Genomic DNA, 13099 nt, shown 5'->3' with positions numbered 1-13099 from the left:
AGTCTGTTTGGGAGGTAATTGATGTTATCAGATGCATATGTCAGATGGAATTTGTCCCTGGAGCAATTAGGTTAGTTGGTTGTCTTTCATGGGATCTCTCTTGATTTATATAAATTGCAGTAAATATAGGCTTGGCCTCCTGTTAGTCAGGCTGCAACTGGTCTGACCAGGATGATTAAAAGCTCCTGGGTTTAATGTCTCTATGTGTTTTCTTGTAGGTGAGCTCCTGTATTTGCTACCTGCATGTGTGCACAGGTGGTCATGAGTGGTCCTAGCTGAGCCTTGCAAGTGGTGGCTGCATACTGCAGCATGGAGCAAAGCAGCTTCACGTTGCCCCTGAGCCATCACATAGAGCCACAATGGACAGGCTTGGTTCAAATTCCTCCTCAGAGCAGCTGGCGTGAGATGTCCTCTTTGGCTCTTCCTGCTGTGCTACAAATTGATGCTTAAGTAGTAAGTGATGCAAAATGATGCCCTTCCTGTGACAGCCACGGAAGGAGGCAGCCCTTGTCACATGCAAACAGGCCCTGATCCAGGCACTTCAGGGTTTGAGTAAGCTTATTGGTGTACTTCAGATTTATCATCTGTGTTAAGTGCTTGGCTGGGGCAAACCCTGAGGAAATGCCTGACAGTCCTAGGATACAAAGCTGCCTGGGATGTGTCGGGGCAGTGACCTGGGGAAAAACTTGCACCAGGGTAAGAGTGTACTGCAGCCCCATTTAACCCACCAAAATAGCTCCTCTGGATCCCAGCTCTGAAGGCCCTCCTCTTGCAATTCCTCTGCACTGGGGGAGCAGGGAAGTCATGTCTCCAGTCACAGGGCAGAGCAGGACATCGCTCCTCCAGGGAGTGCCTCTGTAAGAGATGAAATTGTGTTAAGCCAGAGCTAGCAAATTCAGTTTGCCCTCATCAGCCAGACCTCAGACCTGACCCATCTTTTTGCAAGCAGCCAGATCCCCTCAAACCCTTTTTCTGTTGAGGTGCTTCCTGATGGTGACAGCCACCCCCTTCCATGTGGGAGACCCTACTTGTAGGCTCTCAAAGAGGTGAGCTGAGGTCTCCAAGTCTGTTTCTGCCATCCCAATGATTTGAAGAAACATGAAGCAAGCAAAAAATGAAGCAGTGCTAAGAGCCCTGGCTGCAGAGGCTGGGACAGCTCATGGGGGTGTGCAGTTTCCCAGACCAGAACTACTTCCACCCCAGCAGCCATCATGATAAGAGGCCTCCTCTAATTGCTTTCTTCTACTGTGCCCTCCCTCATTACCCCTGCTCTCCCTTGTTGTCCCTCCTCCCCTGGCCCACATACACAGCTTTCAATGCCCCCTGGCACAGAGACAACTTCAGGGGTGGGTAAGCTTGCTCTCCATGACCAGGGGGTTTTGCATGGCCCATTTGCAGCATGGAGGGCAACTGGCATTTAGAATCATAGAATCAGTCAGGGTTGGAAGGGACCACAAGGATCATCTAGTTCCAACCCCCCTGCCATAGCCAGGGACACCTCACACTACATCAGGCTGGCCAGAGCCCCATCCAGCCTGGCCTTAAATACCTCCAGGGATGGGGCCTCAACCATCTCCCTGGACAACCCATTCCAGGCTCTCACCACTCTCATGGGGAAGAACTTCTTCCTCACGTCCAGTCTGAGGGCACCCTCGTGCCCTTCCTTCTCTTCCTCATGCCACTTTGTAGCTCGTGTGTGGGTGTTCCTCACCAAAAGCCATGCCATTGCCACCAGATTAAACCTTGACACTAACATACACGTGTGCCCTTGGCTTACCTACTTGCACCAGAAAACATTTCCATTTAAACTGATCTGACAAACGTGCTCACAGTGAGTTGTTGCAGAGCAGCTGACAGGTACAAATAGCTTCCTGAGGTGCTGCCATTTGAAACACACTAGATTCCTTACTCAGGATGAAGAATTACAAGCTGCCCAAAAATAGAAATCTTGGCCACAGTCAAGTGATGCTGTAGGTGCCTCAGTGAACATTGCTGATGGTGCTGCTCACGCATCCTACTGCATCGGAAGATAATTTTAAACATTCTAAAATGCCTAAGAGGTTGCATAAATAGATTTTCTAGGCAACATTCATGCTTCACATGTGAACACAACTGTTAAATAATGAACAGCAGGTGAGTAAAGAGAGGAAGATGCCTGATTGCTGTCCTAAAGGACACTGGAGCTGCAGAGCAAACTGTTTTCTCTGGCTTTGCCTAGAGGCAGTTCTTTGATTTTCAGTTCCAGATTTCATGCGTTCCTCTAAGGTGAAGGTCCTGAGTCAAGTGCTGTTTGCTCCAGGGCCAGCTAGGGCCAGCAGAACAAATCCCTGGATTTTTTCTTGCTGTGACTATTGCATGTGGGTATTTACCATTTGGTGTTTAATCAAACAGGGACATGCATAAATTTAATTATAGTAATAAGGATAAAAACCCAAACCCAAACGACAGAGCACAAGAAGACACCAAATTAGTCTGAAATTAGTCAGACTGTCAAAAATGAGAAAAATGCTAGATGTCAGTGGAGCCTTAGCTCCCACCCACCTTAAGCTGACACAGGTTGAGAGTCTGTAATTGCACTGTGACACACCAGCTTATTTGCAAGGCTGAGATGAGGGGTTTGGGAAGGAGGAAGGTATCAAAAGAGGAGAAGCAAGCTTCCCAGTATGGCATTGCCCAGCTTAGCCAGCAGCAGTGGTCACCCCAGGTCCCAGCTCCAACTGGATATCCTCTCCTGCATCAGTCATAGGACCGTGTCTGGCATTTTCACCTCCTTCGCTTACTCCCTTTCTGCCTTTACTGTCAACTCCATTGTGTGGCTTGGTTGTGTGCACCCAGATAATCCCTGCACAGGCTGTAATCATAAAATGATTAATTTCCTCACAGGTGCTTCTGCAGTGCTGTCATACTGGCAGCAATCTGCAGCCAATAATAGTGTTACCTCCTCTGTCCCCTTAGACGATCTTCCCCTCTTGGTTTTGCAGTAGGGGAGCTGAAGTCAGTCTGCCCATCCATCTGGGATGGATATTTTCAGTGTGCAGAGGAGATTTCAGTGCAGCTGTGTGTGTATAGCTCTCCTCAAAATCACCCATCCCTTTCATTACTCGCTGGGTGTCTGAGAGGTGGGGAGGCCAGGCTACCTTTGGGCTGATGGGCTGGTAACACAGCTTAGAAATATCACAAGTTCAGCAAGGGCAGAACCCCATTCTTTGGCAGAGCCATCAGCTCCTTTAACCAGTCAGTTTAGCAAGTCACTGTCTGTCTTCCCTGTTGGTCCTTTTCTTTCCCACTGCATCACACATGCAGGGATCCTGCAGGCAGGAATATTTCTTGTGCACAGTTCCGACACGTTGCTTCCTGTCACACATGGGAGTAAGGGTCCCAGGTGATCCACTGTGTGACATGTAATTAATTTTCCTAATGCATAGGTTAATTGAAAGCTGCACAAGTGACTTTGCTTGAATCCTGCTGAAGTACAGCTAAGCAAGAGTGAGAATGTATTGTACTAGTGTAGCTCAGACCAGGTATTTGTTATATCATATACCATACTGGTAGAAACATGTTCTGAAGGATGAAACATGTTCTAAAGGATGAATCTAGTGGTTTAAAATGCTGACATGTCAGTTTTTCTCAGTGCTTTGATTACTTTTCAGTTTCTGTTTGCACAGCACCACCTAAATCCAGCTTTCCCTCAGGTCTTAAACTGTAAAAGCTGCAAACAAGCCCCACTTTAAAGGGAGATTCAACCCTTCAAAATGTTCTTCAAAAATGCAGTTGTTATGGGAGAAAGATTACAGGTGACCCTCAACATCTAAGCAACAGTGCTGACCTTCATTAGTCCTTCTAAAGCAAGGAGAAACACTTCAGCATCTTCCCCATCTCCGGCTTTTCCATGGTGGTGATTTCATTGTACACCTCAGCAAACCGTACATTTCGCAGGAGAATTATCCACTGTGTAATGACACCTTGCAGACTGGTGACAGGAATCTTTCTGCACTTTCTTGTAGTAGTGTAAAAGCCAGGGACAAGTCAATGGGATGTAGCTTTTTAAAAGTTTACTCATCAGGGTAAACTTCTGCTGAAAGGCAGCAGACCTTGTCTGCCAGATCTGTAGGCCACCCTGTTACTGCATGCCTGGATGGGGATCCTGGTATGAGCCTGGGTGGAGATAGGCACTGTGTGAGTGTAAATGTGTGTAGGACGAACATAAAATTACTTTGTAGTGGGGACAAGTGAATAGAATTTAAAGAAAATCATGTTGCTGTCTGCCTACACTTAGATCAGACCCAAGGAGCCTCTCACTCAGTATGCTCCAGCTGACTCTCTTCCAATGGTCCAACCAACCTGTCCTGCAGACCCAGCTCTGCAGCCATGGCTGAAAGGGTACCTGGAGCTTAAAGCTGCCCCTAGAAACAAATCCACTCCTTAGTCATAGGAGAAAATCCCCCTCTCCTTCCTTTCTCACAGTGTTACTGATTCTCAGCTTACACAGGGAGCAATTTTTAATATTCTTGCAACACCTTGTTGGCTGGGTACAGTCATCCCCCGAGCTGACAGTAAAGAGTACCCTTAGCAGTTTCTTCAGTTGAGACTCCTGAGAGTCTTAACACACCAATGGTTGAAGCTTCAGTGCAACAACATCTTAATCAAGTGAGAGGGGTCCTCATGAGGAGTTAAATACAAATGCTGTGGCCACCCTGATGCACAATATTTGGGATAAACTCACTGATGAAGCTCTGCATGGTCCAGGCAGTGACTGCCAGGCTTCCTTGCCCTTGTTGCAATGCCAGTGTGTCCCCTGCACTGTGCTGGCCTTACATTAAAAGCACTGTACTGCAGAGCTTCTCCATAAATTACGCTTTTGGATGAACGGGTAAGCTTGCAGCCATTCTTTATTTGCAAACATGGAGATATGGCTGGAGCCCAGCTGAGCCCAGGATGGTAATGGCCCACACAAGGATGACAGAGGCATTGGAGTGACTGCCCTCCAATCCTGGGATTCAGGGGACACCAACATATCTAACTGGGGAGCGGTGGGAATCCACCTCACGTAGCCCAAAATGCACAAAAGATGCACTCAGGTGTTAGGAGCAACTTCTTGGGTGCTCTGAATATCCTGTGATGGACAGAGCAGCAGCTGTAACGTTCTGTAAACCTATCTGCCGTGATCTTTGCTTTGGCTACTCCATTAGGCTGTGTGGCAGGGAGACACTAGAGCAGTAATGGTGGGAGATAATCTCAGGTCACTGCCAGCCCTGCCTTGGGCACGTAAGTGTGCAATGAGTGTGCAAAGTAGCCCAGCTGGCTGCACACCCACAGCAATGGCGAGGGGAACCTTTTACCTGTGTGTCTTCCAGCCTGGGTTCTGTTCACTTGGCATGCTGACTTTTTGTTGTTGTTGCTCTAAGCAAGCACATCTTAAACATTTCAATGTAAAGAAAATAATAATCAAAATAAGAAATCTGGGGGGATTTTCCTACCTTGGATCTGAGCAGCGACTGAAAGGAGAAGCACCTGCTGCCACCACTTTCTGAGGAGCAGCTGTGAGCAATCCTCATGCCAGGCACCTCTGAAGCCCGATCCCAAAAGCAGGAGCAATTTGACCTTCCTGGCTGCAGGAAACCATTCCCTGGAGAGACAGATAAGGACAGAAATGTGAGGAAGAGTGAGGCAGGGGTTCCCTGCCATGGCAGCCCTTTGCCATGCAGCAAAAGCCATGGTGAGGGTCTAATAGGGAGATTTGGCATCCTCCCCATGCAGATTTTCCTTCTGGGAATTAAAAACTTCAGACCAGCTTTTGTTGCTGTGGTGGAAAGCCTTGGAGGCTCAACAGGTGCACTTCCATGCCTGGAGCATAGTGTTTCTGTGGTTCATCACTCATGGTGGACACAGTTCTTCTTCCTCTGTGGTGAAGCATGCCAATGGGAAACTGCTTCAGGTTAAGGACATCCTCCATTAAAAACAGTGCAGTGGCAAACCCAGAGGCAGAAGAACACAGAACCCCCACAGCAAAGAGAGCAACTGCCACTGCTGCTGTTTGCCTTACTGCTGCCATCCCACCACGTGATATTGGCCAATTCTGGTGTCATGCCCAGCTCCAGAGACACTGGAGCATCATCCTTACCAAGCAGCTTTTCTTACAGCTCCCTACAGCAGGAATAAGCACTGAGGATGAGCTGAGGCCACCTTGCAGTACAGGGATGGGGGGCACCATGACTGGCTCAAGGGAGCCCTCCTTCATAGGGAGCTGTGGGCAGCTCTGGGCTTGCAGAGAGCAAAGAGACCAGAGGCTGGTGCCCCATACAACATGGTTGTGGCTTTGTGCTGGCTCTTTTCCTGCTGCCACAGCCGTTTAGTCCCTTCCCAAAGGATCCAGCAAGGCTCTTGTGGTGGCTGCTTGGTGTATCGCATCCTCCCTCTGGCCTGGAAATAAGGGGGCTGTGCTTAGCCTGTAGCCTCCCTGTGCAGCACCAAGATGCCTGGGGACCCTGCTGTTACACCAAACACCCCACTTTTGATAGCACAATCAAAGAGGGTAAAGGGTACCATATGGGCATCTTTTCTTTTTTTCATTGTGTGCTGTGCAAATAAAATGGGTGTTACTCAGGGCAGTGGGGCTGCTTGGCAGGGGTTGGCATCTCAGGGCTGGCTCCACAGTACAGCAGTTGTCCATCTCTCTCTTCACAAGGCTGCCTGCAGCCACCTCCAGCTGGACTGGCGGGGCTCCAGACCAGCTCACAGGTAATGGGGAGGAGTGGAGGCCCTGCCCAAGCTGGGAGAGCATGGTGGATGAGGAATCATTCTCATCCCTCAGCTTTTGTGACTTGTCCTACCCAGGCACGTGTCAGGGTGTGCAGCCTGGCAGTAGGGCTCAGATCCCATCCCTGCATGCTACCAGGGCAGCTGAGAGGGCCCATGTCCTGTGTGCTCCAGTAAATCTGGATGTGACAGTGCCTTGCTCATGGCTGGGTCTGAAAATTCTCCACCTGCCCCACCCCACCCATCCTAACACTTTAGACATCATTAGTCCCTCTCAGACCAGAGGTAGCTCTCAGCCCTGGGACATGGTGGTGGTGCTGGCATCAGGACAGGCTGATGCTGAGCCCAGTAAAACTTCCCACCTCCCAAGACCAGCTGCCTACCCCAACCACATTCTGGCTCCATGTTGGGCAAGGAAGTCATCCCAGCACCCACAGAGGTTGACACCCACTGGCACCAAGACCATGAACATTTTAAGAGCCAAGGGGTCAGATGCACCCTTTTCCCAAGCTGCCTTTGCAACTTCAGAGATGTGCATGACAGTAGCCCACAAAAATTTAATTTCTGCAGGTACTGAGCCCCACCATCCATTTGGCACAGTTCACAGCTCTGGTGAAATTATGCCACCTCCAGTGGGTAATGGTTGTGCTAATGGTGGGGTGACATGCCCTATGCCCTGCCCCTCTCATGTAAGTGCTAGTTCAGCCATTTAGAGGGAATAGTCTTAGTTCAGATAGCAGCAAATTTGTCTTCCAGCAGGGTGTGGCAGGTCACAGAGAGGCAGAACTGGTGTCATCACCCCTTCCCTCAGCCACACATGCAAATACTTAAAAACAGGCAATCATGAGTGCTCAGTGTAGCCCCAAGGCATGTCTTAATTTGCTTTGCAGTGGTAAGCACTCATGTTTGACAAGACAGTCTCTTTTGATAGTTTTCCCTTTTTTTAGCAGCAAACCTTTAGCTTTTCTTAAGGGCCTTGGAAACACTAATCCCAGGTTTCAGCTACCACCCACCAGATGTCAGTGATGGGAACAGTGGATAGTTGTAGGTGGCACATACCATTGTCCTTCAGTCTAAAGGAGTGGAGCTTGGAGCTGTGCCTGGGTGATGCACTGGCCCTTACATGCTGAGAGGGGTACATGAAGGTGTAGACCACTTCATGCAGAGATGTCTCACTAGTCCAGTGGAAAAGCCAGGCCAATTTCCAGCCTGCCACAGGGCCAAGAATCCAACAGATTCACCACTTGCATCCCTTCCTCATCTGCAGCACTTGCATCCCTCCCTGAAATGCTGGTTTGCTTCTGTCAGGCACCAAGAGCTGGTTCCTTCATGCCAAGCTGACTTATGAGTCACTGTTTAATTTGATGTAGGACACAGGGGAGCTGTGCATGGTGGGACCAGGGCATTCTGACCCTGTCAAGGATGCACACATGGAGCAGAGCCTACAGCAACTTTCTCTAGGAGAGAGGAGCATGCTGGAAGGGTATAACGCATGAAAGGGCAAAAAGCAGAAGAAGAAAGCAACCTGGGACCATACAGTATCTGTCTGTGCCCCTAACATCACTCTGTTACGATAGCAAGAGTCAAAATTATTCTTAATAAATGGAGCAAGTTGATGGAGCTAACAGCAGAGCTGGAGCTCAGGTATGGTCTACCTCTCTTGCCGGGATGATGCATGGCTCCTGGGCACCTTTTGCCACAACAAGCCCTCCATCAATGCATGGTGGGCTCTCACCCCCATCTAGGATGTTTCTGGAAAGGGAATAGTGGGTTTATTGGAAAGAGAGGAGGCATGCTGAGGACTGCCCCTATACACTGTGATGTGGCTGCTCCCACACAGTTCCTCCTCTTTCACCATCCGGCCTGGAGCCAACAACCCCAGTGCTTTCCTGACTCACCTGCCCAAACCACCCCTTCCTGCCCTGCTCCTGGGAGGGAGCTGCAGTGTGAGGATGAAGGTTTAGCAGAGGTGTGATGCTAATAATGAGGCATGTGGCAATGTAAACAGGAAATCCTGCCACGAGACACCTCGGGCACATTATCAGGCTTTCAGAGCCAACCATTACCCCAAAGTGAGGGAGCAGCCCTATATCCACTTGTAATGCTGGGCAGGAATGATGTCAGGGTGAAAGATCAGGTGCCTGGCCCAACTGCTCTGCCTTTGGCAACTGCACCCTCCCAAAAGCGAATGCAAGCGGGAGTCAGATGTCTGGCAAACCCAAAGGAGAAAGGTTGACTTGTCAAAACTATTTAGTCTGCTCAAGAAAGAGTAATAGATGCTTGACTGAGTTGTATCTACTATTAGTGGACCTGTTCCAGGCTGGTAGGAGATGCGATGGGAAAAAAAAACACTTCTATTTTAATAACTAATTAAACAGGCTAACTCAGCCAGGGACTGCTGCTGTGGAACTGCATCCAAAACCTAAGAGAAATAGTGGTAGCTATTGCCTGAAGCCTAACCAGTGAATGAGCGATAGAGCAAAAACATCTGTCCCTTGGAAGAAGGTCAGAAAAGGCTGATAGTCCTCTTCCAAATGGAGAAAAAGCTTTCCAGTCTGGGAAATAAAATTGCTCCTGTTGGACCCGTGCCCCTCAGTCCTTCACAAGCCAGCCAGCACGGTGACAGATGCTCTGTCTGCTGCCAGGGTCCAGGCATATGGCTGTGTGTGGGCTGCGGTGGTCAGGGGTTAGCATGAAGCTGGAGGATGCCGTGCTGCTACGAGAGCGGCCAGACTGCTCCAGCCTGGACCTAGTCCTTCTTGTGATGTTTTAGGTTTATTAAATCATTGGCTGAGCTGACAGCTCCCCGGCACCCTCATGACTTTGCCTGCAAAGATGGCTTAATTCCTGGCCTTGGAACAGGCTGTGAGCATGGCATGTGAGGATATGCAGTTCTCGGTACATTTACTGGGGAAATCCTGCCCTTTCCCAAGAATGTTTGGTTCTCTGCAGCCTCCCTCATTGTATTACACCTGTGCTAGGAATCACCCTCTCCTAGGTTCCTGAAGTTCCATTGACAACAGCTTTTAGTTCAGTGCTCCCCAGGGAAGAGGGCATCCCTTCTTCCTTGGGTGACTGTTTTTAATGAATTCATACAAATGTGGCTTGCTGGGTCACCTTTGCCTCACCACTACATTTGCTGCAATTGGTCAGTAAGGTCAAAAATCACTCCAGAGAGGAGCAGAAAGGCAGGAACAGATGCTCATGTGTATACATGCCCACAGGAAAGCAGGCTGGAAGTGCAAAGCATGGTGTCAGGGTGATGGGGTATCAGAATTCTGGGGTGCTGGGGTGCATCTGCCGGCATAAAGGGGCAGCAGGCCAGGGCGACCTGGCAGCAGCAGCTACCAAGGGACAGGCAGAGAGCTCATCCCACCTGGTTTTGCATCCAGAACTGTGAAGCCAAATCAAGTCAAAAAAAATTGCCTCAGCAAGTGCATTTGACAGCAAAATCTTTTTTTCTTTTTCTTTAACAGGTTCCTCAGGCAAATCTGGAACAACTCAGAAAGAATGAGCTGACTGCAGTTTATGCTTAAAGTGGGCAGTCATCTCTTCAGTGATAGTGTCTTATTTCTCTCTGCAGGCACAGCTGCCAGGCAGAGCAATAAATCTTTCAGATGGAGGCATTTGGCATGGACCTAAATTTACTTTCCTTTTTGCAACCCTCTCAGCTGTGCAGCAGCAGCTCCTAACACTGCTCTCAGCCCAGTTACCTGAGCATAGACTCTTTTCAGGATGCTAAAATCTGGCAGCCTTGGGTCATGTTTAATGCTGTTAGTTTGTGATGAGGCAGAAAAAAAACGGAGTTTTCCTGCAGGAGTCCAGACTGGGTTATTTGAGAAGGCCATGCTGCAGTGGCTGGGCTCTGCTCTTCTCCGTGAGGGATTTGCAGTGCATTTGAATTGTGGACGCACATAGAGCAGCCCTGGCACAGCTGTGCTGCCATGGAGGACTGGAACCACCTTGCTAATGTTCTGGCAAGGATGCTGGGAAGCAATGCAGCTCTGGGTGCAGTGCATGCGTGCTTTTTCCAAAATAATCCACAGGGTGCTGGATGTGGTACTTTGGGACCTTGGAGCTGGGGTTTGCTCAGACACCTCTTCTCCTGACCTGTGGGCTGCCAGAGTAACAGCCTCTCTCCTCTTATCTTAGCTGATGCTATCACTTGTTCCTCCCATGCCCGCAGATACAATTCGTGTGGCAAAACCTCCCTCCAAGAGAAGCTGCTTCCTCAGCCTTGTGTGATCCTTCATCTCGGAGTGGGGAGGGAAGAGGTCAGAAATAGATGCTTCCATCCCTTCTACAGCATCTTTCATCCAAAAAACCCTGCACAGTATCCTGCCTTTTGATCTGTGTATGAGAGCTGGTGAAGGAAGATTTCAGCTTAAATCCCTTCTAGTGGAGTCTGACACCAGACTGTAAATCTGAATTGTTCCTGCTGCCAGCTCCTGTGTGAGGCTGGGCAAGCACCTCAGCCCAGCATCACCTTGGAGTATGAGGACAAGGGCAGGGGTGGCCCTGCAAATAGTGGTTTTCTTTCTTTCCAGTCTCTGCCTTTTGCTGTGTGGGCAGAGACCAATTCTGTGAAAGCCACATGCTTGGGAAGCTGGTCTCTGGACTGGAGCTGGATATCCAGGTCATTGTCTCTTTTGCCACAGAAACAAGTCCCTGACTTTTGCACGGATGTGCCTGTGTGCACACAAACACACCCTCTCACGTGTGCTCCTTTGCCAGTGGCGCTTAGGGTTTTTCCTTAGCTGAACTCAAACAGCCCTGACAGAGAGAGCCTTGGCAGCATCATGCCCAAAGGGACACAGAGCCAGCAGCTGGCGCCGAGGAGGGATAAATGGCGGCAGAGCTTTCTGCTGGCCAAAACGATGAGTGATTTGGGTCTTCCACTCTCTGCTTTTTAAAATACAGTAGTGGGTAAGCCTTGTAATACCCAACTCAAAAGACAACTCTGCAGTTAAAAAAAAAACAACAGTAGATAGCAGGATTCCTGTACATACTTCTTGCTGCCATTTTCCTGTGTGCCATAATCGCTGGGTGTAGGTGTCCGAGACAAGCAGGGGGATGGAAGGTGAGCAGAATCACTCTTCATTACCCACCTACTGATCAGTAAAGTCTGCAAAGATGCTGAGGCAGTGCTCAAACGTCCCAAGCAAATGGGCTGAGTGGCTTTTCTGTGCAATAGGATTTTGAAGACCCAACAGTCTTCCTGAAACACACAGGGGAGACCCAGGACCAAACACAAGCATCTTGATTACAAAGGACACCACATCCCAGAGGGCTGGGGTGAAGGCCCAATGATGGCAGGGCTGAGCCTGGAAAGAAGGCACATTCCATGCCTTGTGTAACCAACTCTCCTGTCTCTGATTCAGCAGCCTGGTTAGGGGCTGTGCCAGCAGCCAAGGCTGCATCTGGTGGAAGCAGGACCACCAGAGATGGTCATCTTGTCCTGCAGGCTGACAGCCACCTGTAGAGAAATCTCCTGGGGCTGACTTTCTCTCTCTCTCTCTCCCTCCCATGTGATGCATGGATCCCTCTTGGTTTTCTCACCAGCACATCATTTGGAGAGATGTGGGTTGCATTGCTTTGGTTCTGGCTTTGTTCTCAATTTGACAGGGCTATAAATAGCAAAAGAGAAAGAAAGGGAGTATGTGGGAATCATCTCCTTTTTATGCACATCCCCATCAACACAGAGGCTTGAGGCAAACCCCCACCAGTCTGAAGTGCCCAGGACCAGGGGTCACTTGTGAGGTGAGCCATTTGCAAAGAGACACCAACACAGAGGAACTGCCAGGGCCTTGGAGTTGGAGGCAGCAGTTCCCTTTGTGGCTCCAGTCTGCCCATGCCCAGCCAGGGCTGTTGGGTGAGGCACACGAACCCTTCACTCCCCACCCCTCTGTGACTCACAAGGTGCCTGCTCTGCCCAAGCTGCTGTAACTGTTTCAACACACATGGTAACCTAACCTGTTTCTTGAGCAGGTGTCCCCTTGGCAGCTCTGTGGTGGTCCAGTGACCCTTGCAGAGCACCCTGCCCCGCATCGACCGCTCTTCAGCTGTTTGTGGACTGGTGCCATGCTCCTCCTAATGCCCTGTGTCAGTCCTTGTTCCCAAGCTCCGTGGGGATGCTCTGTGAGCAGCTGTAAAAGCTGCACCACCTGTATGGCACAGAAACAGAGCACAGGTATTGCAACAATACCTTTCTGATTGCCCTGAAAACTACCCTCCTAAATTCACAATCATTCTCTGACCTGTCCAGGCAATCATGATCCTACTTTTGCCTTATCTGAATCCGTGCCACAGTATGTCATATGAACACAGCTTGTCATTGTGATAG

Source organism: Indicator indicator, chromosome 1 (assembly GCF_027791375.1).
Source record: "Indicator indicator isolate 239-I01 chromosome 1, UM_Iind_1.1, whole genome shotgun sequence".
Lineage (NCBI taxonomy): Eukaryota > Metazoa > Chordata > Aves > Piciformes > Indicatoridae > Indicator > Indicator indicator.
This window is presented reverse-complemented; position numbering follows the sequence as displayed.